The sequence below is a fragment of the Grammomys surdaster genome, unplaced genomic scaffold (assembly GCF_004785775.1).
Source record: "Grammomys surdaster isolate TR1022 unplaced genomic scaffold, NIH_TR_1.0 576, whole genome shotgun sequence".
Lineage (NCBI taxonomy): Eukaryota > Metazoa > Chordata > Mammalia > Rodentia > Muridae > Grammomys > Grammomys surdaster.
Genome location: NW_021604995.1, coordinates 408,567 through 436,199, shown reverse-complemented (window position 1 = coordinate 436,199; position 27,633 = coordinate 408,567). Strand labels below are relative to the sequence as shown.

The following is a 27,633-nucleotide window of genomic DNA, read 5'->3' as shown; positions in this document are numbered from 1 at the left end:
TGTGACATCATCATCGTCATCATCACCTCATGACACTTTTCCCACCTTTCCACTGATACTTTGTGTATATGGATGTGACCGATGTTCTGTGGCAGAGGGGAAAGCACAAATTAGTGATGTCACTTCACTACATCAACCACGTGTGTCCTGGGTATCAAATTCAAGTTGCCACGCTTACTGGCAAGTATCTTGACCCATTGGACTACCTTCTGAGTCCCCCTTTCCAACTTTCGTAACTGTGATGACTTTCAGCAATACATATAGACAGAATAGTCAGTGACCATCTATATGTCCACTCTAAACATAACGGTCATTTGTGTTTTGTCTTAAGTATCTCACTTGAATCTTCATCTGTCTTTTAAATACATTGTGATCTGCAAAGAAACAATGAGTCAAAATCAAGCACTTGGTCCTGGTGACTCCCCTGAGGACTAACACCTTCTGTGGAGCATCTCACACTGCCTATTGTGCTGTGCCTGGTGGCCTTGCCTTAGCCAGGCAGGGGTGTTCTTCTCGGGTTTCAGTAAGATGATGTAGCACTTAGGGATGAAGATGCCACCCAGAAGTCCAGCAGTGGAGGCCAGGATGGAGAAGATCTCTACAGCCACAGTGGCCTTCCCTCGGGCACTGTGGTACAGGGGCAGGAAGGCTGTCCAGACACTGCAGAAGAGCAGCATGCTGAAGGTGAGGAACTTGGTCTCATTGAAGACATCTGGAAGGCCCCTAGCCAGAAAAGCCACAGAGAAGGTACCCCCTGCCAGAAAACCCAAGTAGCCCAGCACACAGAAGAAGGTGGCACCAGAACCCTCCTGACACTGGATGACAATGTGCTGGGGCTCTGATATCATATCCCTGTCTGGGAATGGTGGGGAGGTGGCCAACCACACCCCACAAAGAACAACCTGTATTAAGGAAGCAATGAGGACCACTGAGGTTGAAGCACCAGGACTCAGGCACACCTGGATCCTGCTCTGTTGCCTAGTGACTCTGAAGGCCAGGACTACTGTAAGAGTCTTGGCCAGAACAGAGGAGACAGCCACTGTGAACACCACAGCAAAGGTGGTCTGACGGAGGAGGCAGGTAGTGACAGTGGGTCTCCCAAGGAACAGCAAGGCACACAGGGCACACAGGCAAAGAGAGATCAGGAGGAAGTAGCTGAGAGTTCTGTTGTTGGCCTTGACCACAGGTGTATCCCGATGCTTTAGGAACACTCCAAGAACCAGGACAGCCAGACCAGCCAGCAAGAGTGCCACAAAAGCTAGTATGAATCCCAGTGGTTCCTCAAAGGCCAGGAAGATCTCTGTCCTGGGCAGGCAATGGTCTCTGGTATGGCTCGAGTACTGCTCCTTGGGACACAGAAGGCATCTCTTCATGTCTGTGGGAGACACAATGACACCATTTCAGTAACACTATAGAAACTACACTAGCTCTGAAGGAAGGTATCCTAAGTGCTAATTGCTCTTGCAGCTTTTCCATCAATTCATGTATTTATGAATTATTCTCGGTGACCAGGGCTGCAATGAATAATATTAGAGGTAAAGGCACAAAGAAAAATGCACACTCTATATCTGTTTTATGTGGGGGCTTGTTTCTATCTTGCATTAGTGTCTCCTGTAACTCAGGCTGGCCTTGAAGTAGCTGAGTATTAGATTACCTAGAATTCCTCAGCCTCCTTCCTCACCCTCTTAAGTGCCATGATTATAACACTGCCCTACTACTTTTTCTTACTGAATATTTTCTTTCTTTGCATTTCAAATGTTATCCCCTTTCCTGGTTCCCCCCAAACTTCCTATCCCATCCAACCTCCCCTACTTCTATGAGGGTATTCCCCCATCCACCAACTCCCGCCTCCCCACCCTGGCATTCCCCCATACTGGGGCATCTAGCCTTCACAGGACCAAGGGCCTCTTCTCCAACTGATGCCCAACAAAGTCATCTTCTGCTACATATGCAGCTGGAGCCATGGGTCCCTCCGTGTGTACTCTTTGGTTTGTGGTTTAGTCCCTGGGAGCTCTGGGGGGGGTGGCATCTGGTTGATTGATATTTCTTCCTACGTGGTTGCAAGCCCCTTCAACTCCTTCAGTCCTTTCTGCCCCACTATTCTTAACTTATATGAGTTTGTGTATGTGTATGTTTGCATGTACATACACGTATGTGTGTTGGATGCACATCCATATGGAGATTATAAATTATCATCAGATACTGTTTCTCAATCATTTCCCAAAGCTTATGTCTCTTATCAAACTTATTTATACATTTTGGTATTTGTATGTATGTGTGTAGGTTCAGACATGCCATATTGTGTACTTGAACATCAAAACAACTTTCAGAAATTTGGTCCTCTCCTTCCCCCATGTGGGTCTCAGGAGCTGAACTCAGGTTGTCAAAGCTGACAGTAAGTGCTTGAACCCATTTCACAAGGCTCGACAACTTTTTTTAACTATTTAGTTTGCTTGTTGAGTGTTTTGTCCATACATATTTATGGACACCATGTGAATCCGTGGTACCTGCAGAAGTCAGAAGATGGCATCAGAACCCCTGAAACTGGAGTTACACATAGTTGTGAGTTACGAGCCACCATGTGGGTGCTCCTAACTGCTGAGCCATCTTTCTAGACCCTGTCCATCTTAGGTGTTGAGACAAGACCTCTACTGAACCTAGTGATCACAGAGTTGACTACACTCACTAGTCACAATCCACTTCAGTTATGTGAGCTTTTCAATGCTTCATTTGTTCCTCCAATTGTATCAGTAAATGGACAAATTAATAAATGTTTTAGACTTAATTATCCCCCCAAAATTTATTTCCTCAAGTCTTTGTTCCTCGGCATCTCAAAATGGGATTTCTCAGTATTTCTGAGTGCAAAAACTGGAGATGATGTAAACAAGGTTAAGTGAGGTCACAAAGGTAGGCTCTAGTTCCAACAGGACTGTTATTCTAATGAGAAGGGAGAGTTGAAGCAGGGTGTGGCTGCCCATACTTAGTCTCAGCACTTAAGAAGCAAAAGAAGGAAACTTTCAGTTCATGATCAGCCTGGTCAAAAAGGTGAGATACGTGCCAGCCAAAGCTGCATAGTAACACCTTGTTTCAAAGCTAAGCAACAAACCAAGAAGAGGGAGGACACACACACACACACACACACACACACACACACACGAGACAAAACAAACCCTGATGGTAACTTGGCTTTACGTTTCCAAATTTCAGCATGTAAAGGAGCAAGTTCTGTACAAAAACATCCCATAGTTTGGTGGTCTGTTGCCATTCAACCTCTGGGATGGACCTAACTAATACAGTGAAAGAAGAAAGTTGCAGAAGAACATCCACCATGCAATCTCTCTTATAAGAGGTTTATATAGTGGGTTATGTTGATGGATTTCTGTATATTGAACCAACCCTGCATTCCTGGGATAAAGGCTACTTGATCATGATGGATGATTGTTTTGATGTGTTCTTGGATTTGGTTTGCTAGAATTTTATTGAGTATTTTTGCATCAATATTCATAAGGGAGACTGGTCTGAAGGTCTCCTTCTTCGTTGGATCTCTGTGTGGTTTAGGTATGAGCATAATTGTAGCTTCATAGAATGAATTGGGTAATGTTTCTTCTGTTTCTATTTTGTGTAATAGTTTGAAGAGAATTGGTATTAGTTCTTCTTGGAAGGTCTGATAGAATTCTGCACTAAATCCATCTGGTCCTGGGCTTTTTTTGTGGGGAGACTTTTAATGACTGCTGCTATTTCTTTAGGGGTTATGGGATTGTTTAGGTGGTTTATCTGATCTTGATTTAACTTTGATGCCTGGTATCTGTCTAGAAAATTGTCCATTTCATCCGGATTTTCCAGTTTTGTTGAGTATAGGCTTTTGTAGTAGGATCTGATGATTTTTTTTTAATTTCCTCAATATCTGTTGTTATGTCTCCCTTTTCAGTTCTGACTTTATTAATTTGGATATTGTCTCTGTGCCCTCTGGTTAGTCTGGCTAAGGGTTTATCTATCTTGTTGATTTTCTCAAAGAACTGCAAGTGAAATTAATCAGACCACATGGAAGTCAGGGTGTTTTTATGAGACAAATAGAAGCTTGTAGAAATAGCTTATGCCATGTTTCTTTTTTATTTTTTGTTTTTTCCATTTTTCTCTGTTTAGCCTTAGCTGTTCTGGGGCGCACTGTGTAGACCAGGCTGCTTTCAAACTCACTTATAAAGATCGACTAGCCTCTTACTCCCAATGCTAGAATTCAAGGCCTGAACCACTAACCCCCTGTGAGGCCATGTTTCTTGATCAGGGGCCAAAAGGTTGCAGTGTTTGCTAGTGTACAATTCATTAGCCTGCACAATTATGGTGCATGCATTTGTCTGTCTCAATAAAATACTTACCCAGAAACAATTAACAGAAACATTGAATTTTCAATGGTACTCATACCAAAAGTCCACAGGAAAGCAGAGACTGTGTAACATTTCAGTAGATGAGTGTGGTGCTTTTCATCTCAGTAGATGAAAATTATCCTGATAGCTCATATATTGGAATGTTTAGTTCCTAGTCAGTAGACCTTAGGAGATGAATTAGGAAGTGTAGCCTTCTTAGAGGAGGTGTGTTTCTGACTGTGGTCTTTGAGAGTTCAAAATCCCACACCATGCCCAGTCTCCACATCACTACCTGCCTACTCCCTATGGATCAAATTGTAAGCTCTCACCTACTGCTGTAGTGCCATTGCTGCCTGGCTGCCACCATGTTTCTTGTCATTATGGTCAAGGACTCTGAAACTTTAAGTAAACCCCCAATTCAATCCTTTTCTTTTAGAAGCTACCTTGGTCATGATGTTTCTTCGTGGCAGTAAAAAATAAGTAACTAAGACAATGGGGCAATACAGGAGGCTCACAGTGCCCTATGGGTCCATCAGATTTCAGATCCATATGTCCTTACCTCTTTGGTCTGCAAACTGTCCCTCGGGGCATGGACTGCAATCAAAACAGCAGTGAGGGGCTCCCAGTCGGGGCACTTGACTGAACCCTGGAAGGCAGCTTTCACTGCAGATGGAGCTGGGCACCTAGTAACAGTGAGCACAGTGTTACCACTGACTCTCCAGAAATACAGGTGCTTGACCTCACCCTGAGGAAGCAGAACAGAACAGTTTCCTCTCAGCCCACTAGATGAGAGGCCTTTCAGAAAACATTTCTGTCCAAGGTGATGCTAGACTGTAGAGGTACCATTGTGTGTAATAGAGGAAGAGCTAAATACCAGTTTCCTTGGCAAAATGCTTCAAAAACTTAGCTAAACGGTGTAATATGCTGTCTTTCCAATCTCTCTACGGCTCCTACATCAACAATTGGAGGTAAGTGGCTAGATTGATGGCTCAGCTGTCAAAAGTACATGCTGCTGCTCCAGAGAAGCAGGGAACAATTCCCATCAACCACACAGCACCTCACACTGTAACTCAAGTTTCAAATGATTGAGTTACCTCTTCTGACTTCTACAGGCACCAGGTGCATACATAATATACAAATATGTATGCAGGCAAAGTATCTACACATGCAAAATAAACAATGAAAACAGCTGTAATATGGTCAGACATTAGAGAAGCACTGTCATGCCCTTCTGTCAAGTGAGCCTGCTTATCTCAGTTACTCAGAAAACTACCATTGTGTTCTCCTTTATTCTTTTTGTTGTCTTTCTTTTAGATACAGCCAATAGCCTGGGCATGCTTCCTTTGATCCTCTCAATATTCTCTTTCTCTGATGCTCCCTGAAGTCTTGTGACTGCTTGCAGGCCTCCATGCCTAACTCAGAAGATATGGCTGTCTTTCTTCCTCGTCCCCATCTCCCTCCTCTGTGAAGCTGTTGAGACTTACAGTTTGACTGCCCTGTTGTTTTCCTTAAACGCTAATACTAAAGCTTCAGAAAGAGAAAATTTGTAGGGACCCACTCCCTTAACACACACACACATTCACACACATACACACTTTCACAATACACTGAGTGATCCTGTAATATATTGAGGATCTGCAAAAGCTGAGTTTTTCTTTGCACACCTCCATCTCCAGGCAAGGATTATCCAGGTGAGAGTGTAGAATCCTGAGATCTCTGCCACAACAGAAGGGAGCTAAAAATAGTCCTCAAATCAAGACCATTAAAAAGTACTTCAAAAGAATCCTCTGAACATTTACCAAGTGTCTTTTATGCATGACAAATCCAAGAATGGGTACCTCATTCTCATGTGGAAACCGTAAAGAAACTGAAAATGCCACCAGATCTAAGTTAGACAGAGTCACAGAGAACAGAACTCTTTGTCTACTGATATAGGACAGGAAACTGAGGCATTGCTATGCATCACACTACACACATAGACTTGCCTATCTCAAAACAGATGATCATTTTCTTAGTAAACATTGGCTGGCGCTTGAACCTCAAATGTCTCCCAAAGTTTTTGTGTATTGGACTGAAGGTTGCCAGATGGTGGGTTTTGAAGAATCACTGGATTTTGACGCATCTGACCTAATCAGTGGATTGATTCCTCAGTGAATTCACAATTTAATGAACTGTTGTAGAGAGTAGAAACAGAATGTAGGTCTTAACTAGAGGAAGTGAGTCACAGGGGCTATGCACTGGTAAGATACAACATGTTTAACTATTTATCTACAGACTTTTATCTATATATCTATCTATAGACCCACCTCACACTCACTGGGCCCATGAATTGGGAAACCCCTTCCACCACACATGCCTGCTGCCAAGACATATTGCCTCAACCACACACACCCAAAGCAATGGATCCATCTGGCCCCGGACCTCACACACCATGAGTCAATAAAAACCTTTCCTCACTATACACTGTTTCTCAGGTATGTGTCATGTTTGGGAGATCTATCACAGCAAGTAACCTGAGAGTGTCTGCTGAGTCTACTTCCTAGGTGACCCATGGGAAGGTGTTGGCTTAGTGGGTCACAGTCTTCCTCTTCACAGAGCAGGCCTTGAACACAGACAATGATAATACTCTCAAAACATCACCAGGTACAGATTCTGATTCTATTTTGTAAGCCTAGCGTGTTCTTTCCCCCAATTTTACACAAGGGTTCTGATGTTAATACGTATATGTGTGCTTTTATATCGATATAAGATCATGTTCACGTATGTATGAGTGCATGTGGAGGCCCAAGGATAATGTTGGAAATCACTCTCCATTACTTTTCCACTATCCACATTGAGGCTCAAAATAAAACCCAGAGATAACTCATATGGCTAATCTTACTAGTTAACTTGCTTTGAGCATCTCACTCACTCCACCCTCCAGGAATGAAATTACAGGTGGGCTACACTACCCAGTAACCATGTACAAGTGTTCTGGAGATCCAAAGTCTGGACCTTGTGCTTGCATAGCAAACACTTTATCCACTGAGACATCTCTCTAGCCCCAGCTCTGATATATACATTTTTACTGGTGAGTGAGTATTATTCAGATAAAGATGTCTTATAAGGTAAAAAGCATAGTCAGTTATAATTCTCTGACCCAATCCAGAGACACATCTACTTCATGCATAAGTAGACATGATTAACCTTGGATATGGAATTTTCCCAAGCTTTAACACACTAGGACAACAGTTATCTCTGCATTCAGGACACTCACTTGGAGATCCTCCTTCAATTGGACCATCATTTTGTTCCCATGATAGACTTGAGGGTCTATCATGCCTACATGGACCAAGTGAAATACACCCTCAGGGGTCTTCTGCCCTTGGAAAATGTCAAATTTTGTCACCAAATCTCCACTGGCATCAAACATAATCTCGCTTCCATCAGGAGTCTTGAAGTGCACCTTTCTGAGGACATGGAGCAGCTGAGGAAGGAAAGGAAATATTGAAGACTGTCCAGGGACTGTCCAGGGGTCTTGTACAAATGGCCTCTGTGGTGCTACAGAGCCACTTCAACCAAAAACTGGCCCCATTAGGAATAGAGAACACAAAGACCTGTGATGTTTTCAGAGATTCACAAAAATGTTCTAGCTTTCCTAAAATAATAATTCATAATCATTCCATAATCATGCCATAATTAATCCAATTTTTAAACCTAATACACTGTATTGTGTGGCTGTGTTACTATGTGTGATTACTCTGTGTGTGTGTGTGTGTGTTATTCTGTGTGTGTGTGTGTGTGCTTGTGTGTGTATGTGTGTGTATGTGTGTATCTCACACACATTGGGTATTTAGAGAACAACTCTCTCCTGCTCCCATGTGGGACTCAGGAAGTGAACTTATGCTTGGATACAAGTGCCTTTACCCACTGAGCCATCTCACCAACCTTAAAATTAAACCCAAAACATCACAATGTGGTACTGGCTCCAGGGTCTCATTTGACTGTGCACTACTGTCTCAAACTTCCCATCAGACTCTTCAGACTCCAAACTCTAGCAAAGCTTCCACAGATGTGCCCCAGCCCACCTAGGCCTCCCAGTCACTCTGACAAGTCTGCCACATTCATTCGATCTTACCTATAGGGCTCTTTTTACTTGTCTCAATTCTAGGGTGTTGACACATGCTGTCTCTGCCATCTGTAGTGCTATCACTTCTTCTCATGGTAAGATTTCTCATCCTCTGTTTGGAACTCAAATAATTCCTAACAGAAAGAACTTCTCAGGCCTTCTTCGACCGTTTACTTGCTCCTCATTCATAAATTACACACGCAGTAATCACCACACTCATACATGTTCATTTTGTGACTTCATCTGACTGTGTACTCCAGGTTGGGCATGAACCTGATTTTCTTGCCTCAGGTATGTGTGCTAGGATGACAGGCATGGGGCACTGAGCCAGGCCTCATATAATTTCTAATCAGTTATTCTCAGCCAAAATGCCAACAACTATTACTATCCACCTGGTTGAAAACTATATACATCTTTACTACACGGTAGAGACTCAGATCACCTGAACAAAGGTAATTAAAACAAACCCCTCCTAGGCCACCAACCTTAATGTGTCTACCCTGAGTATTCTACAGAAGAGACAGACAGATGCATGCATATATATATATATATATATATATATATATATATATATATATAGAGAGAGAGAGAGAGAGAGAGAGAGAGAGAGAGAGAGAGAGGAGGGCTGGAGCCAATTATCAAATAATACTAATAAATAGAAAATTAGGTAAAGACATGTTACTCAGCTCAGTGATTAATGCACTGGTCACACAACATTGTGTGTGTGACTACAAATACCCAAACCCTCCTAAATGTCAGAGGGATGTGGCGGTCCCTCTGTAATTATAGCCACAGAAGATGGAGACAGAAGATACCTAGAGTAAGTTGTTTACCATGCCAGCTATATCAACAAGTTCTGGGTTTAAGTGAGAGATCATGCCCTAAAGAATAAGGTAGAAGAGTGATTGAAGAGTAATTTCTCACATCATCCTCAGACCTTCCCACATGCATGTAGACATGTGTACACATTCCACTCCACATAAGCCAGCATGCCTACACACATACACCACACACCCAGTTAATGAAAAATATATAAATAGTATTTGATATAGATTTGAAATTCTGATTTGCAGCATTCCTATGCTAAAAATTATCTACTGTTAAGGAAAGCTTCAAATTGAGATATTAAAAAATCTATTTGCTGTTGCCTGAAATATTAATTTTATAAAGCATCCTGATTTGCTAATTCAAGCAACCCCACAGGTACTGGACACATCTAAAGTCACACACACACAGTATGAACCTCTTGTCCAATGCTAAGATGCCTCTCATTTGCAAGGATAACAAATCCTTGCTGAAGGAAACAGTCTGCTACACCTCTAATACTTTTGTCCAAACCAATGTCCTGCTCTCTGACCACTCCTGCATCATCCACTCCAAACATGTCTCTCTTACCTGCCAGGGATGGAAGTCCTGGGAGTCTGTACCTTTCCCATCCTGGTGCTCACAGGCTAGCATATCCTGCAGGGCATGGGCGATGCTATACACAGCTGTGTAAGCAGCATCAATTTTGCTCACTTCTGGGAAAGGATGTGGCTTGTTTTTCAGACTCTCATTCCCTGAACAGACCTGGACACCTTCTGTCACTGTGATGTTCTGGTAGGGCCATGTACAATCAAAGGTGAACTCCCAGAACTTCTTTATAAACATGCCTTCTGGGGTCTGGCTGGGGCGCAGGTGAGCAAGGAACTCAGGGAAGCCAATTGCCCTGCTGCTCTGATACAGAAGGCCAAATGTGCCTTGCAACACCTGGGAAATGCCTGGAATGGTCAGAGCGAGTGCCATGTGCAGAGTGCCTTTGCTGACCCACACCTGGCCTGAGACAGGAACAGCCAGTAAACCGTACAAGATGAGCTGAAAATTTGAATTGCTTAGAAAAACCAGAACAACTCTGGCTGTACATTTCTGCATTTTCTGGACTGTCTCTTCAATCTTCCCCAAGGACTGCTGGGAAGGGACATAGAGGTGAAACTCAATGCACACACCAGCTAGACTCAGCTGCTGAGTGGCCAGAGAGCTGGCCTGCTGCCCAAAGTCATCATCATGGGCCAGAATGATCACCCAGGACCACTGAAAGTGAATTATCAGCTGGGTAACTGCATGGGAGGATGTGAGGTCACTAGTCAGGGTCCGCATGAAGGATGGAAACTGGATCTTGTCACTCAGGCTAGGGAGCGAAGATGAGTAACTGACCTGTCAAGGGAGAACCAGGCAATAAGAGTGTAGATGAGATCCAGGACTCAGGAGCAACCTAATGGTCTGGTTTGAATGTCGGAAAGATGAGGCTGGAGAGATAGCTTAGCAGTTCAAGACATTGTTCTTCTTGTAGAAGATCCAAGTTCAATTCCTAACACCCACATCAAGTGGTTCACAACTGTCCGTAACTCCAGCTCCAGGAAATCTGACGCCTGCTCCTGGCTTCCTCCCTCACCTGTTGTATAGACTCACAAACATATAAACATGAACATAAATGAATATAATCTAAAGCATAAAGATTTTCATGAAAGGGCTTGAGCATTATGCCTTGGGTATTGTGCTGGTTCTACCAATCAGCTGTGCCACTCACTCACTGATCATCCCAGACTGCCCTGTGGCTTCTAGAAGGAAGCCCAGAACCCTAACTTTATTCATCCTCCTCTCAGCATCTGTCTGCCCTGCCCTCTCATATTTTCTTCCTGCATCTCAGCTTGGCTTGATCTGACTCTCTGCTTTGCATACAAGTGTTATGTTTTTCTTTAGAAAATTTGCATGTGTCTGCCTGTCTGTCTGTCTGTCTGTCTGTGATGATGCATGTGCACAGGTCAGAAGACACATTGTGGAGGCTGGTTTTCTTCTTCCATCAGGTGGATTCAGAGACTCAAATTCAAGTCATTCATCTTTGAAGTAAGCACCTTTACCTGATAAATCATCTTGCTGCCCCTGTCATGAACCACTAAGTTATGGGCTTTAATCGGATCACCATTGTGTGATTTTTCAAGATTTGAGAGAAATATGAGTCTGATTTCTCAACCTGTCAAGGAAGAGATGGTAGTATGTTCTCAAAACAGAGTGTTCTTGGACATATAACAAGTGGGTTCTGTGTCTGTGGGGTTTTGTTCTGTTTGTTTTGTTTTGAGAGGCACAGACACATGGGTGCTCATCCTCAGGGTATGAGCGCAAAACCCTTCTCCTGCCACTACAAGATGTGTAAAGGTGACGCTGAACTAACATAAAGGCTCTAGCAGCTGGTGGCTTCATGTGGAGGCATAAAGCTGACTAGACCTCAAGAATCCTGTCTTGCCAGGCTATGCAATAACATAGAAAGTATTCAGTTATGTTTGGACTGCATATAAACAATGATGATTTCTATGTGTAAGCTTGTCCCATAAAACACACATTACTAACAAAAAAAAACAAACTATATTTTACTAGAAATATTGGGACAAACTCAGAGTAAAAACAATTCATTGTTTCTCTGAAACTCAAATTTTTATTATTATCCATGGATGAGTGTTTTGCCTGTATGTATGCCTGTGCACCATATGTGTGTCTATTGCCCATGGAGGACAGAAGATGGAGTCATATTGCTGGAAACGGGGTTACAGATGGCTATGAGCCACCATGTGGGTGTTGTGAATTGAATTTATGTCCTCTGCAGGAATAGCAGTGGTCTTCACCTCCAAGCCATCTCTCCAGTCACTGAAATTCAGATTTAACTGAAACTTATCTTGCAGCCATACAATTTGGAAAGCAAGAAGTTCTTTAAAAATGTTCAATATATCAAGTTTCTGTTCTGGGCATGGTAGTGCATAGCACTCAGGAATCTGAGAAAAGAGGATCAAGAGTTCAGGAGCAGCTTGGGCTACACAGAGAGTTGCTGCATGAACACACACATGCACAAATACACATATCCCCTCATGCATTCAGACATATATATTAACTATGCCAGAATTGCAAAGATAGACATAAACATGCCTTGGATTCAGACATGGTGAAATGCACATGTAATGCAGCACTTGGGAGTCTACAGCTGGAGAACACTGCTGCAATTTCAAGGCCAACTTGGTCTACATAGTGAGTTCTAAGCTAGATGAGTTTTCAGGGTAAGACTCTGTCTCAAAAAAGGTACATAACTTACAGATCCCCTAGAAATGCTTTAGTGAGAATCTACTCTCAATTGTTTATAGATATGACCTTCTATACAATTCTGAGAATTACATGGTCTCAGCTTCAAAGGAATAGCGAAAGCCCTACAGGAAGAAGGAAAACTTTGAATGTGAGACATTCAATGGGACTGGAATTTACTCAAATTTATAGACCTTACTCAAAAACAAATGGATTTAAATCAGAATCTCCATGCAAATGCTTACTTCAAAATAAGGCGTGAATGAATGTGTGTGTGGGGTGTGTGTGTGTGTGTGTGTGTGTGTATACAGATATTGGAAGTTATCTCAACTAGACCAGGCTGGCCTCCATCTCACTGTATAGCTGAGGAGAGCAGTGCACATTGGATCCTCCTGTCTCCACCTCCAGACTGCTGCAATACAGGAGCACTAAAGATCTGACTCGGGGTTTATATGAGGTAGGCTAGTGCCCTAGCAAACTGAGCCACATGCAGCCTTTGCAATGACCATTGTGGTTTAAATCTGAGATGTTGCCAGAAGGTTAACATGTTGGGAACTTGGTTTCCCTCACCTGAGGACCTGCAACAGCAACACAGAACACTCTTACTGCCCTAACAGATGGACCAAGGCCATGCCCTTCAGAGTGAAAAGCCCAAACCTAGGACTTGAAATCCCACCAATTAGCCGGGCGGTGGTGGCACACACCATTAATCCCAGCACTTGGGAGGCAGAGGCAGGTGGATTTCTGAGTTCGAGGCCAGCCTGATCTACAGAGTGAGTTCCAGGACAGCCAGGGCTACACAGAGAAACCCTGTCTCGAAAAACCAAAAAAAAAAAATCCCACCAATTGTGAGCTCACTCCCAGCTCTGGACTTGAAAATCCAGCAATTCCCACCCTGGAAGACTCCATCTCCAAGAAACACTATATAAACCCTGTCTTCAGCTCAGTTCTCTGTTGCTTCTTACCTGAGCAGAGGCAGCCACCCTCCTGGGTTCTTCCCTCCCAGTAAATCTCCTGTGTGTAGTTTGTCATGTAGTGTGACTTTGAGGTATTCCTTGGCTTTTGACTGCCAAGGCACCATTCCCCTCAGAACTGTATCACTTAATAATAATTGCTGATAAGGAGCAAAATGTTGGGACATACTACAACACGGATAAACATTAAAAGTAGGTTCAATGAAAGTAAGCTCAATGAAAGAAGCCAGTCCAGGCATCTACATATAGTGTAAGTCCATTCATATGAAATGACCAGAAAAGGCAGATCCACAGAGACAGAAAGTAGATTAGAGGTTGCTTCAGGGTAGGAATGGTGGGATAGGGAAACCAACTGCCTTAAAGGAGATATCTCTTTGCAGGAAGATGAAAATGTTCTCAGGTCATCTTAGAAGTCATTCTAAGATAAAAGCCACTGAATTTTTAAGCTTAAATGGATAAAAGTATCCTCAAGTCACCTGTTAAAACTATGAACTGGTCCTTCCAGTCTGCACCTGAGCACTGAGTAGATCTTCAGCTTCAGCTCTGCACCTAGTCCCACAAAACCCAGAGGAGGCAGGGCTCCCAGGAGCTCTAACCCGGCAGTATCTTAGGTAAGGAGACAGTAAAACATGCCCCAAACAGGGAGTAACTGGGACCCACTGGGACCCAGGAATTCACTCCTGGCCAGGGGCACTGGTTCCTTCCAGTCTGCACCCAAGCACTGAGCAGATATAGGGCTTCACCTCTGCACCTGATCCCACAAAACCCAGAGGAGGCAGGGCTCCCAGGAACTCTAATCCCAGCAGCAACACCCACCCCAAACAGTTCTGACACAGCCAAAATAATAGGAAAGGCAGGCTCCAGTCAGAGACAGTGAGCACAGGTAGTACTAAAGATAACCAGAGGGCAAAAGGCAAGCACAAGAGCATAAGCATCAGCAACCCAGGGTACTTGTCATCATCAGAACCTAGTACTCCCACAATAGAAAGTCCTGAATACCCCATCACACCAGGAAAGCAAGATTCAGATTTAAAGTCACTTCTAATGATGATGATAGAGGACTTTAAGAAGGACATAAATAACACTCTCAAAGAAATTGAGGAGAACACGGGTAAACAGGTAGCAGCCCTTAAAAAGGAAACACAAAATCCCTTAAAGACTTACAAGGAAACACAACCAAATAAGTAAAGGAATTGAACAAAACCATCCAGGACATAAAAATGGAAATAGAAACAATAAAGGAATCACAAAGAAAAACAACCTTGAAGATGGAAAACCTAGGAAAGGGATCAGGAGTCATAGATGCAAGCAAGCATCACCAACAGAACACAAGAGATAAAAGAGAGAATCTCAGGTTTAGACAATATCATAGAAAACATTGACACAACAGTCAAAGAAAATGAAAAATGCAAAAAGTTCCTAATCCAAAACATCCAGGAAATCAAGGACACAATGAAAAGACCAAACCTAAGAATAATAGGTATACAAGAGAGCAAAGATTCACAACTCAAAGGGCCAGCAAACATCTTCAACAAAATTATAGAAGAAAACTTCCCTAACCTAAAGAAAGAGGTGCCCACAAACATACAAAAAAGCCTACAGAACTCCAAATATATTGAACTGGAAAAGAAATTTCTCCTGTCACATAACAATCAAAACACCAAATGTACAGAACAAAGAAGAATATTAAAAGCAGTAAGGGAAAAAGACTCAAGTAACATACAAAGGGGGACCCATCAGAATTACACCAGACTTCTCAACAGAAACTATGAAAGCCAGAGAATCTTGAGCAGATGTGATATAGACCCTAAGAGAACAAAAATGCCAGCCCAGGCTACTATACCCAGCAAAACTCTCAATTACCATAGATGGAGAAACCAAGATATTCCATGACAAAACAAAATTTAAACAATATCTTTCCAAAAATCCAGCCCTACAAAGGAAAATGGAAGGAAAACTCAAACACAAGGAGGGAAACTATACTCAAGAAAAACCAAGAAAGTAATCATCTCACAGGAACCCCAAAAGAAAAGAACCACACAAACATAATTCCACCACTAACAAAAAAAATAACAGGAAGCAACAATTACTGGTCCTTAATATCTCTCAACATCAATGGACTCAGTTCCCCGATAAAAAGACATAGGCTAACAAACTGAATATTTAAACAGGACCCAGCATCTTGCTGCATACAGGAAACACAATTCAGTGACAAAGACAGACACTACCTCAGAGTAAAAGGGTGGAAAAATTTTTCCAAGTAAATTGTCCCAAGAAACAAGCTGGAGTAGCCATTCTAATGGCCAGTAAAATAGATTTTCAACCAAAAGTTACCAAAAGAGATGGGGGAGGACTCTACATAGTCATCAAAGGAAAAATCCACCAAGATGAACTCTCAGTTCTGAACATCTATGCCTCAAATGCAAGAGCACTCCCATTAGTAAAAGAAACATTACTAAAGTTCCTACACAATAATAGGGGGAGATTTCAACACCCCATTTTTCACCAATGGACAGATCATGGAAACAGAAACTAAACAGAGATACAGTGTAACTAACAGAAGTCATGAACAAAATGGATTTAACATATATCTACAGAACATTTCATCCTAAAACAAAAGAATATACCTTCTTCTCAGCACCTCATCGTACCTTCTCCAACTCATAGATCATATGAAGCTCAAGACGAAGGAAGGCCAAAGTGTGAATGCTTCAGTCCTACTTAGAAGGAGGAACAAAATAATCGTGGGAGGTAGAGGGAGGGAAGGACCTGGGAGGGAGAGAGGAAGGGGAGGGAAAAGGAGGGCAAGATCAGGTGTGGGAGGAGACGGGAAATTGAACAGAGGTGTGTGGCAGTGGGGGATGATGACCTGGGGGTAGCGATTAGAAAGTCCCAGATGCTAAGAGGTTCCCAGGACCCAACAGGGATGAAATTAGCTGAAATACCTAACAAAGAGGAGATAGAACCTGAAGAGACCATATCTAGTGGATAGGCAGGGCCCCTGCTTGAGGGATGGGACCACCCACCCATCTCAAAAATTTTAACCCAGAATTGTTCCTGTCTAAAGGAAATGAAGGAACAAAGAGTGGAGCAGAGACTGAAGGAAAGGCCATCCAGAGATCGCCCCACCTAGGGATCCATCCCATCTGCAGACATCAAACCCAGACACTATCGCTAATGCTAAGTGCTTTCTGACAGGAGCCTGGTATAGCTGTTCCCTGAGAGGCTCTGCCAGCTCCTGACCAATACAAATGGGGATACTTGCAGGCAACCATCGGACTGAGCATGGGGACCCCAATGGAAGAGTTAGCGGGAAGGACTGAAGGAGCTGAAGGGGTTTGCAACCACATAGGAAGAACAATAATATCAACTAACCAGACCCTCCCCCAGAGCTCCCAGGGACTAAACCACCAACCAAAGTGTACACATGGAGGGACCCATGGTTTCTGCTGCATATGTAGCAGAGGATTGCCTTATCTGTCATCAATGGGAGAGGAAGCCCTTGCTCCTGTGGAGTCTCGATGCCCGAGTGTAGGGGGATGCTACGGCAGTGAGACTAGAGTGGGGATGGGAGCACCCTCATAAAGGCAAGGGGGAGGGGAGGGGATAGGTTTGTGGAGGGAAAACTGGGAAGGGGAACAACATTTGTAAATAAATAACCAATAATATTTTTTTTTTAATTTCAAAAAAAAGATGCCACGACAAAAGTTGTCAAGATGGCAGGAGGAAGGATGGAAAAATTGCCACCAATCCTTGAGCAGGAAAACCCACCAATCCCTGAGCTCCTCAAGCGCAGGAATTGAAATCCCTCCAATTCTCAATATGGAAATTTCTGTTCTGAAAAGCTCCGCCCCCCAGAAATCCTGTATAACCCCTGCCCTTTGTTTAACTCCCTGCTATCTGCACCTGGGACCAGAGGCAGCCACTCCTGAATCCAACCCTCCTCTCTGTGGACCCTCTAACAGACCTCTTTTATGAGCTACGCTGCCTGGTATGACTCTCTCATTGGAGGAAGACAAGAAACAACGAAGAGAAGAAGGGAAGACTCAAAGAAGTAGAGTAGAACTGAGGCTCCCCACCTCCTTGGCTAAGCCAGGAGGACCCTCCCTTAGAAGCTACAACACTTCTGCTGGGGAGGATTGCTCTCAGAGCTGTGTGGGCTCTGGGGTCTAAGTCCTTGGGCTCCTGTATCACAGGATACCCTTCCCGTGGGACACTATCCTACCTCAGAGGTTGTTCTTGGGCTCCTGTGTCTCAGACTCCCCTGCATTGGGATGCCTTCTCCCTTCAGAGCTGTGTGGTTCCTGGTCTTCTGAGTTCCCAGGTACCTTTCCATCCAAGCAGAAACAATTACACTACCAAGCCTGCAAACCTGAGTTTAATTCCCAGAACCAACATAGTATAAGAAAAACCTGACTCCCAAATATTGTTTTCTGACCTCCAAAAAAGCACAATGGCACTAGAGTGGAATACACATACACATTCTCTCTCTCTCCTCTCTCCCTCTCTCACACAAATAATAATAATAATAATAATAATAATAACAATAATAAATAAAGTGTTGGAGAGACAGGTAAGTGGTTAACACTACTTGCTGCTCTTTCAGAAAACCTGGGTTCAGATCACAGCACCCTTGTGACACCTAAAAGTCATATGTAACTCCAGTTCTAGGGAATCCAATGCCCTCTTCTGATTTCTCTGTGTGTGTGTGTGTGTGTGTGTGTGTGTGTGTGTGTATGCAAAATACTCAAAATACTCAAATAAAAATAAATAAATCTATTAAAGTATTTTTACATAATAAAAAGACATTTCCTCAGTTTTCTTATCAATGCAGGGGGATAATGTTCCTCTCTAAACTATCTATTCATGGACAAGAGAACCATATTGGACATGGAGAATATTCAGGAAACCTGCTTCCTCAGTAGAACTTCTCACTACTGTGACCACATAATCACTATTAAGGGATTGCACCACATTCACTCAAGAGTAAGGCTTTGAGCAACTCACCTGAGGAAACTTGTACAGCCCCAGAAGTCTGGCCATGGAGACAGACAGGGATGACCGTGTGTCCCCGACCAAGGCAGCCTGAGGAGAGCCATGCTGGCATGTGTAGTTGGGGATGGGCTCCTCCTGGCCTGTGAGAAATCCCATTGTCTCATAGAGGGCTCCATGCACTGAGTCCCCAGAGTTTCGAATGGAGAAGCCAAGTGTCAAATTGGGCAACAAGTCAGCACTCCTATTAATCTCCTCAATGGCAAAGATGAAACTCTGGGCCACTCGGTAGCTCCATATGGAGACACTGAGGGAAAGAGAAGCCCACATTAATCATTCATGTGACATGATAGAAGAAGAATAAACAGTGTGATTCAAGTGATCTGAGTAAAAATGTACATCTCCTCAAATACTTGTACAGAGACGTGCATAAGAGAACATTCCAGAAGAGTCATAAAGGAACCAGACGGAATGCAGAGACAGTAATCAAAGGGGTGAGTTTCAGATGACAGGAGGGACATTTGAAGATCTATCGCATGAGCTGGGTTTAGTAGCATACTTGTTTAATCCTGCCACTCAGGAAGAAGAGGTAGATGGATCTCTGTGAGTCAGAGACCAGAGCATGGTCTACATAGCTGGTCCCAGGAAGTCAGGCCTACACAGAGAGACCCTGTCTCAAGGAAACAAGGAAAATAAATCTACCGAATACTTTGGTTGGTTGCAAGTATTATTGACTATCATCTATTTCAGAATTGATGAAAATAAGTGCCAGAAGATACAGGGAAGAGCTGTGAAAGGCTGCCTTCAAAACATGACTCAGACACTGCAGACATGATCTCCAAACAATTGCAGTGGCCTCAACAGTTAGCCTGCACTACACAAGGAGCTCCAAACTTGTAATAGCACAAAGTGAGATACAGTCACACACACACACACAGACACACACACACACACACCCCAAAAAATCATTTAAAGGGATGTTAAATGTGAAGATGCAGAAATGGAAGTCTCTTGCATTTGTGGTTGAATGCAAAATGATGGTAGTTACTTTAGAAAATACTCTTATCAACTGTTTTTTTACTCAGGTCTTATTATGTACTCCAATCTTGCCTGAAACTAACAATCCTCCTGCCTTAGCTTCATGAGTCCTAGGAGTACAGTCAGACAACTCACACTCAGTCATTGCTGCAATTAAAAAAAAAAAGCTAAATATAAACATTAAAAAAAAGACTATGTTAGGAACTGCTGTTGTGTGCAACAATCTGTTGGAAAGGCTGGGACAAAAATGAACACAGAATGGTTGTGGATACAACTCAGTTGATGGAGTTAGATTCTCATTAACTAAGTTTGGTAGTACACTTCTACAATCCCAGGACTTGGGAGGTGGAGGCAGGATAATCAGAAATTCAATATTACCTTTGAATAACTAGTGAATTGGAGGCAACATGAAACTCTTAGAAAAAAATAACAAGCAAAGGTAATACAGTACACAGGAACCACGGGGGCTGATGACTGATAAAAGAAATCTATTAATTACACATTTATTCATTCAACAAACATGCCTACCTGGACCTTATTTTAAGAAGCAAGAAGGAAAAATATAAAAGGATCAAGAATCCACACCTGACCTGTGGAGCTCATACACTTCAGCCAATACATGAGCACCTAGATTTCAGTCTGGTACAAATAAGAAAGAGAGAGAGAGGAGACGTAAAAGGAGAGAAGCAGAGCTACTGCATTCACACAGAGAAAAGTCATGGCCATCTAGATGGGATTCTGAGAATCAACTCTTATCCAAGGCTTCACACAACACAAATATACTTCTGGCTTTGAGAACCCCCACCCCACTCCTCATCCAGCACTTACGTTGAAGTCTGCAGACCTGACGGTGGGGCAGTGAAATTAGAGAGAGTACCATTAAAGAAGCGAAAGATGGAGAAGCTGCCACCCACAATTACATCTCCTGGACGATCAAGGTGAGAACTCTGTCTTGGCAACAGCCAGGCTCTTGGTCCAGAAAGGACAGACCCAGACAGACAGCCAAACAGAGCAAAAAGGAAAGCACACAGCCACATGCCTGCTAGAGGCCAGACATCCAATGACAAGACAGCCCCATATGGGGCATTGGATAGCACTGAAGGAGGCTTTTATCTGGGAGATTGCCCTTGATCAAGGGCCTGAGGCTAAGACCACAGTGGGAACTCTAGACTTGCAGGCTGTGGGGAGAATATTGATCATGAGGTGATAGAGATGAGTGGCTACTAAATCCCAGAGCCATTAAAAGTTGTATCCCCTTCTCCTGAGGTTTCCTAGCTTCTCTTTAACCAAGGTCATACCTGCCGACTTTAGGAAGGGTAACAATGGGCCTGACTGTCTCCTGGGGAACTTGCAGGCCCAAGAGCAGCTGTGCCCAGTGTGCTCAGGGCACTGTTTTGGAGAAAAGCCACAGGTGGGTACAAGAAGCAAATCGCCTATGACCCCCTTGAGCTTCACTGGCCACATCTGGAAATGAGAATGTCTCTAAAGCTTCAGGAGGCCCTTGCTAGTCCTCCTTCCCCAAGCAAGCAAGCAGAGGGTCTTGGGCAGGATGGAGAATCTTCAGCCCTAGAGGGGTGGTATGTGTCTGTGGTCAGGGAAGTTACGTACCAGCCACAAGGGAAAGCTTAGGTGTGAGCAGCTCCCCTGCATGGAACAAGTCCAGCAGCTCTCTGTGCTAGAAGGAGTGTGTTTAACATTCTTTATCATCAAGGTCATTCAAGTTAAAACCATGGGTGAGGTAGTACCATGTGACCCTTCCTGGGAATATTGGAACATATATCTTCTTTCCATGTAGAGCACAGACGACAGATTAAAGAAATTCAAGTACATTTTGGAAACAGTACATTTACTGACTCTATTATTGGTGTTCGTAGTTATGCAAGATGGTTGAAGAAAGAGAGACATTGGAGGATGAAGTAAGGTTTCTCATGCAGCAGGGAGGGATGGCCTCTGTGGACTGAACCCCTGAGCAGCCAAAGGGTTTTTTATTGATTGTTACACAAAATGTCTTTTACCAAGTCATTTTCTGCATACTAAATCCTCTTATCTGATCTAGGGGTTGTCTAAAGTAGCCATTATCAGTGATTGTTATCTGTGATTTTCCTTGAAGATCTCAGAGCCTTTGTGTGACCCCAGATAACAATCACTGACTATTTACAAAAAATTACTACAAGGACTAAGTGGCCTTCTCGCCAGAGTAAATGGCAGGTACAACGGCTCTTCTAAAATTCTACTACAAGAGGCCGGGCGGTGGTGGCGCACGCCTTTAATCCCAGCACTTGGGAGGCAGAGGCAGGCGGATTTCTGAGTTCGAGAGTTCGAGGCTAGCCTGGTCTACAGAGTGAGTTCCAGGACAGCCAGGGCTACTCAGAGAAACCCTGTCTCGAAAAACCAAAAAAAAAAAAAAAAAATTCTACTACAAGAAAAACTGACCCAAGCACAAGAGATAGCTCATGAAAACTAAACCCCTGAGCTCTTTCCTCAACTTGATGGCTCGGCTACTGAAGAGCTCCCTGCTGCCACACCAATTGTTTATTGTTTATATCAGCTTGTGGAGGAGCCTTATGAATCTTATAACTTTCAGAACTTCTTGTGTCACAAGAGCAAACCTTCCTGGAGTTTTTAAATTAGCTGTCTGGACCGGGCAGTGCTAGTGTACACCTTTGATCCCAGCACTTGGGAGGCAGAGGCAGGTGAATCTCTGAGTTTGAGGTCATCCTGGTCTACAGAGGGTGTTCCAGAACAGCCAAGACTACACAGAGAAACACTGTTTCAAAACAATTAGCATTCTGGGGTTTGTGAGCCTCCCTCCTGAAGGAGATGCTTTAATTCAGAGGAAAAGGCTACACAACAATCTGTCTGGACCCACTAAGATAGTTTTCTTGGTTTTTTTAAACTAAAAATGAGTATTAGTAAGGATGTGAAGGAGAGATGTCTCCACAGGCAGAGCTATTGCCATGCAACCACGAGGATCTGAATTCGGATTCCAAGTAAATGCTAGGTGGGTATGCTGGTCCATCTGTATATAACTCCAGCCTCAGATGGAAGACGATGGCGATTCCTCAGAGAGAGCTGGGTAGGTAAGACTTGTCACAACAGTGAACTGTGGGTTTGAATGAGAGAGCCATTTTGATGAGTAGAAAAGACAAACAATCCAGGGAGCAACACAGAATGACTCCTGACATCAATGTTGGTTCTCCGTGCCTGCACACCTGCAGACACACCCACACGTGTATAGCCCACACGAGAACTCTCATGTACAAACATATGCACAACACACACACACACATATACAGGATAAAAAAAGTCACCCAAAAATGATGTGGCAAAATTAAACTTTTTTTTAGACAGTCCCACAACGTAGCCCATGCTTGCCTTAAACTCATGATCCTCCTAACTGGCCACCCAAATGCTAGGATTGCAATAAGGTGACACCATGGCCACCTAATTTTGTTTTTATTATAGATTTATATACATGTTCATCAATTATTATTTTATATTTGAATAATTTTATTAGGATGTTGTTTCCTCTATCTGTAACAGGTAATGAAATACTTTTAAATAAAATTGAATTCTTGGTGATAGAACAGCTAATGATTTAAAAATAAATTTTAAGACAGTCTTTTTTTTTTCTGATAATGAAATGGTGCCATGGCTGAATGTATCCCCATTATAATACTGATAAAACGTGAAACATTTACCTGGAAGGTATTTTGCTCACCTACCTATGAATTTCTGAACAAAATATTCTTGTCTTTCCTGCTCCTGATTTTGCTGCTCATCCTGTCAAGAACTGCTAGCTGAGTCGACTGCTTAAAGAATCAGGTAGTCAGCCGGGCAGTGGTGGCACACGCCTTTAATCCCAGCACTTGGGAGGCAGAGGCAGGTGGATTTCTGAGTTCGAGGCCAGCCTGGTCTACAGAGTGAGTTCCAGGACAGCCAGGGCTACACAGAAATCCTGTCTTGAAAAACCAAAAAAAAAAAAAAAAAAAAAGAATCAGGTAGTCAGTCATACATGTCTCACTTCCTACATATTTGGTATATCCAGGATGGCACTGAGAACTCAGTAAGACTGAGGAGAGGTTGCCAACACTGTTGGGAGACTCGCTTCCACAGCTGAAAAGCCACAAGCCAATATAATTTTGAAGAAAGCTTCTCATGAAATAAAAGATGAATTATTTTATGTAGCTAAGTTATTAAATTTATAACCCTGCCAGAGCTTACTGTTAGAGATTATTTAAAAAAAAAAAAAACACAAACCAAAACGAGATCTAATCTCTGCTTCTATTAGCACTAAAATACAAATGGCTGATAAGTAGTTTTAATTTAGTGGGACAAGATGAATTGCACTGAAATCTTATGGATTTAGTGTTGGATTTAATTAAGTAGGATATAATTTTTCTCTTTTAAAAACAAGCATTTTTTCTTTCCTTTTTTTCTCGTCTCTTTTTTATTGGATATTTTATTTACATTTCAGATGTTATGCCCTTACCCCGTTCCCCCCAACCCAGGAACCCCTTATCTCATCCCCCCTCCTCCTGCTTCTATGAGGATATGCCCCTACCCACCCTCCTACCTCCCCACCCTCCCACCTCCCCACCCACAATTTCCCCCACACTGGGGCATCCAGCCTTCACTGGACCAAGGATCTCCTCTCCCACCTATGCCCAACAATGCCATCCTCCCCTACATATACAGCTGGAGCCATGGATCCCTCCCTATGTGCTCCCAGGCTGGTGGTTTAGACCCTGGGAGCTCTGGTTGGTTGGTATTGTTGGTCTCCCCATGGACAGCAAAGCCCTTTCAGCTCCTTCAGTCTTCTCTCTCACTCCTCCATTGAGAACCCCATGATTAGTTCAATGGTTAGCTGCGAGCTTCTGCCTCTGAGTATGTCAGACTCTGGCAAACCTCTAAGGAGACAGCTATATCAGGCTCCTGTCAGCATGGACTTCCTGACATCACATCAGTGTCTACCTTTGGTGACTGCACACGGGATGGATATCCAGGTGGAGCAGTCTCCAGATGGCCCCTCCTTCGGTTTCTGTCCCACACTTTGTTATTTTTTTTAAAGGCTATTATCGATGTGTTACTTAACAAGCACTGTTCAAACCCATATTGTTCATGGGCTAACTGTATACCAAACCACAGATTTGTATACTGCACAAGAGTTAATTAGGGCCAGCAGGATGGTCTGATGGACAGATGTGCTTGTAACCAATCCTGAGAATTGTATTCAATTCCCGGAACTCACATGGTAGAAAAAGAAGTGATTTCTAAAAGTTGTCTTCTGACTTACACACACGGGGGGGGGCAGGAAGGAGGAGGAGGGAGAGAGAGAATGAATGAATGAATGAATGAATGAATGAAAGTTTTTAGTTAAAAAAATAAAAGGAAAAAAGGTTAATTAAATAGCATGTGGAGCTCATCTTAATACGGTCCATACATACTCATCTTACACTTATGGGAAACATTCTAGACTTAATTACTTTAGAGAAACATTACTTCAAGTAGAACTTGCTGCAATAGAGTTAGGCTTGCAAAGCCTCTGCCTCTTCACTAATACATGACAACACAGATATCTGACCCAGAAGCAGCAAACAGAACCCAAGGCGATTTCTTTGACCCAAAAGGGTGTTCTTTACATGAGATCAGGACATCCTGATTTTAAAACCACGTTTTGATCATGTGATTCTTTGTCATTGGGGGCTGATGCTTTGTGGTTGGGGCTTTCTGGTACATTGCAGAATGCATAACAGAATATGCATTCTGGTCTGGATATGTGATGCACCAGTAAAAGGCTCGTGTGTTGCATACTTGCTGGCACCACTAAACGCTGAGTAAACCACGACAGAACTTGATCCATTATAGATTCAAAGGCTATACAGGTGTAAACTCATTTGAAAGACTGCTTTCAGATGAGAGTCAGGGCACCCTGCCTACACATATCTGCTAGGAAAGTGTTTTCCCATGTCCAGCCATCTACATACCGAGAAGCTGCTGCAGCACTTGCCTGGTTCATGCTTACACTAGCAGCAAATCTTGTATCTATCACACAATGCCGATTTTGCAGACACACACAATTCATGAGGCATGGTGTCACAGGGGGATTCCACAATATACTTATTTATTTGTTCATTTTATTTATTTTTATGTGTGTGAACTTTTTTCTAAAGGTATATCTGTGTACCACATGGAAAAAAAAAAAAAAAGATGATCTGAGAGGCCAAAAGACTGTGTCAGATCCCCTGGGACTGGAGTTACAGGTGTTACCATATGAGTTCTGGGAATCAAAACCAGGTCCTCTAGAAGAAGAGCAAGTGTTCTTAAACACTGACCCATCTCTCCAGCCCCCACTCAGATTTTAAAGGAAAGCCTGAGGAGTGAGACAATTTGTATGACAGGACTTGTGTAGGCAGTGTCTGAGAGGATAACGGATGCAGCTATGGGGATGGTGCCAAAAGGCACTCTAGATACCAGGAACTCCGAGATTACAGGAACCTGAATGTTTATAGAGGCAACAGGCAGAGCCAGCTTAGGAAAAGGGCCATGAGGGATGAAGCCAGAAAAGCCATAGAGGCAGAACCGGCAAAGCCCCCTTGGACCTCACATTGTTACCAGATTGGGAAATCCCACCAGAGACACCACATGCTAGGGGAAGTTGGGGTTCTTCCAAGGAATCTAAGCCTTCATGTTAAATGAATTAAAGAATGGACTCAAAAAGAAACTTAAGGACAATTTTATTATTTAAAAGAAAAACTCCAAAGCAAGAAAGCTGTGAAGCCCACCAGCTGCCCAGAAAGGGGAGATAAAGAAGAGGAAGAAAAAAAGTCATGTTATATGAAACATTAGGTATCCGGGTCAGCCAGAATGGCAAGCAATCACCCACATGGTGGGAAAGGGAGCGTTAGAGAAAAAGTAAAGCCCAAAATGTTAGGGAAAGCATGCTTAGAAGAGGGAAAAGAAGAAGAAAATGGAAAGTTATGCTTTTCTGAGTCCTGAAGCCCTAGGACTCACAGGCATCTACCTGCCTCTGTCTCCCAAGTGCTGAGATTAACATGGGCCCCATCATTTATTTTTCTGTTCTACAAATCCTCTTGTGGAAAGGGAATATTTGTTCTGTGTTACTGTATTTGGTAGGTATGAAACTTGTTCTTTGATTTCTACGGGGCTCACAGCTAAAAGTTTGCCTCAAGTCTCAGAGGATAACTCTAGAGAAGAGTTTTTGAGAAATGCTGGAATTATTAAGACATTAGGACTCTCGGAGATGAGTTAAATCTGCCTTGCTTGGAGATAAAGAAGAGCATTTGGAGGCCAAGCATAGAGTGCTATGATATTGTTATCTCGAGTGTTGAAGGCTTGGTCTTCAGTTTGTTGTATTATAGAAACACGATGAAACCACAAGGGCACTAACTTCATCACTAAAGCCACAGTGACACCATAGTTCAATGGGCTATTAGAAGGTAGGGTTTGAAACATGTTATCTTGTCCATGATATCATGTCCTCTCTCCTTTCTCTCCCTGCTTTCTGTACACCATGAGATGCACATCTTTCCACTAGGTAGATGATGAGTTATACCCCTTACTCAATCTGAACGCATCCACAAACACTGCCAAATGTCCTGCGGGAAGGAAGGAAACGATTCATCGAAAACTAGAACTAGTGAAGTGGAGAATCTGGACCACTGGTTTCTCTTGCAATTCAGAAGATCCAGGCCCATTTGAAGCACTTACTTTGAACAAGCCTTCTGTTCTGTTTGCTGGTATGTGCCCTCTGAACTGTGGGTTCCAATGAACCAAAGCCATGTTTGTCCACTCACGTTTTCCCAACCCTAGTGCCTGAAGCAGAGGCATTCATTAATCACCAAGATGATGGATATATAGTGAAAATTCCAACCCCCAGGGAAAAAAAGTCCTCACTGCCTTCCTCAACTCACACCCCTTGTTATGTGACACTATTCCTGAGAAGGTATGAACATAGAAATACACATACACACACATACAGAGAGAGAGAGAGAGAGAGAGAGAGAGAGAGAGAGAGAGAGAGAGAGAGAGAGAG

The 27,633-nt window shown here is 43.1% G+C and overlaps 1 pseudogene across 1 annotated transcript; it reads right to left on the bottom strand.

The window, feature by feature from the left end:
* Positions 1-398: 398 nt before the first annotated feature.
* Positions 399-18,833, bottom strand: LOC114633286 (annotated as a pseudogene). Its single transcript, XR_003713183.1, has 5 exons — positions 18,555-18,833; positions 9,865-10,662; positions 7,591-7,827; positions 4,921-5,044; positions 399-1,375 (listed from the first exon to the last, which is right to left on the bottom strand). The product of XR_003713183.1 is annotated as a vomeronasal type-2 receptor 26-like (transcript).
* Between the last annotated feature and the right edge of the window lie 8,800 nt (positions 18,834-27,633).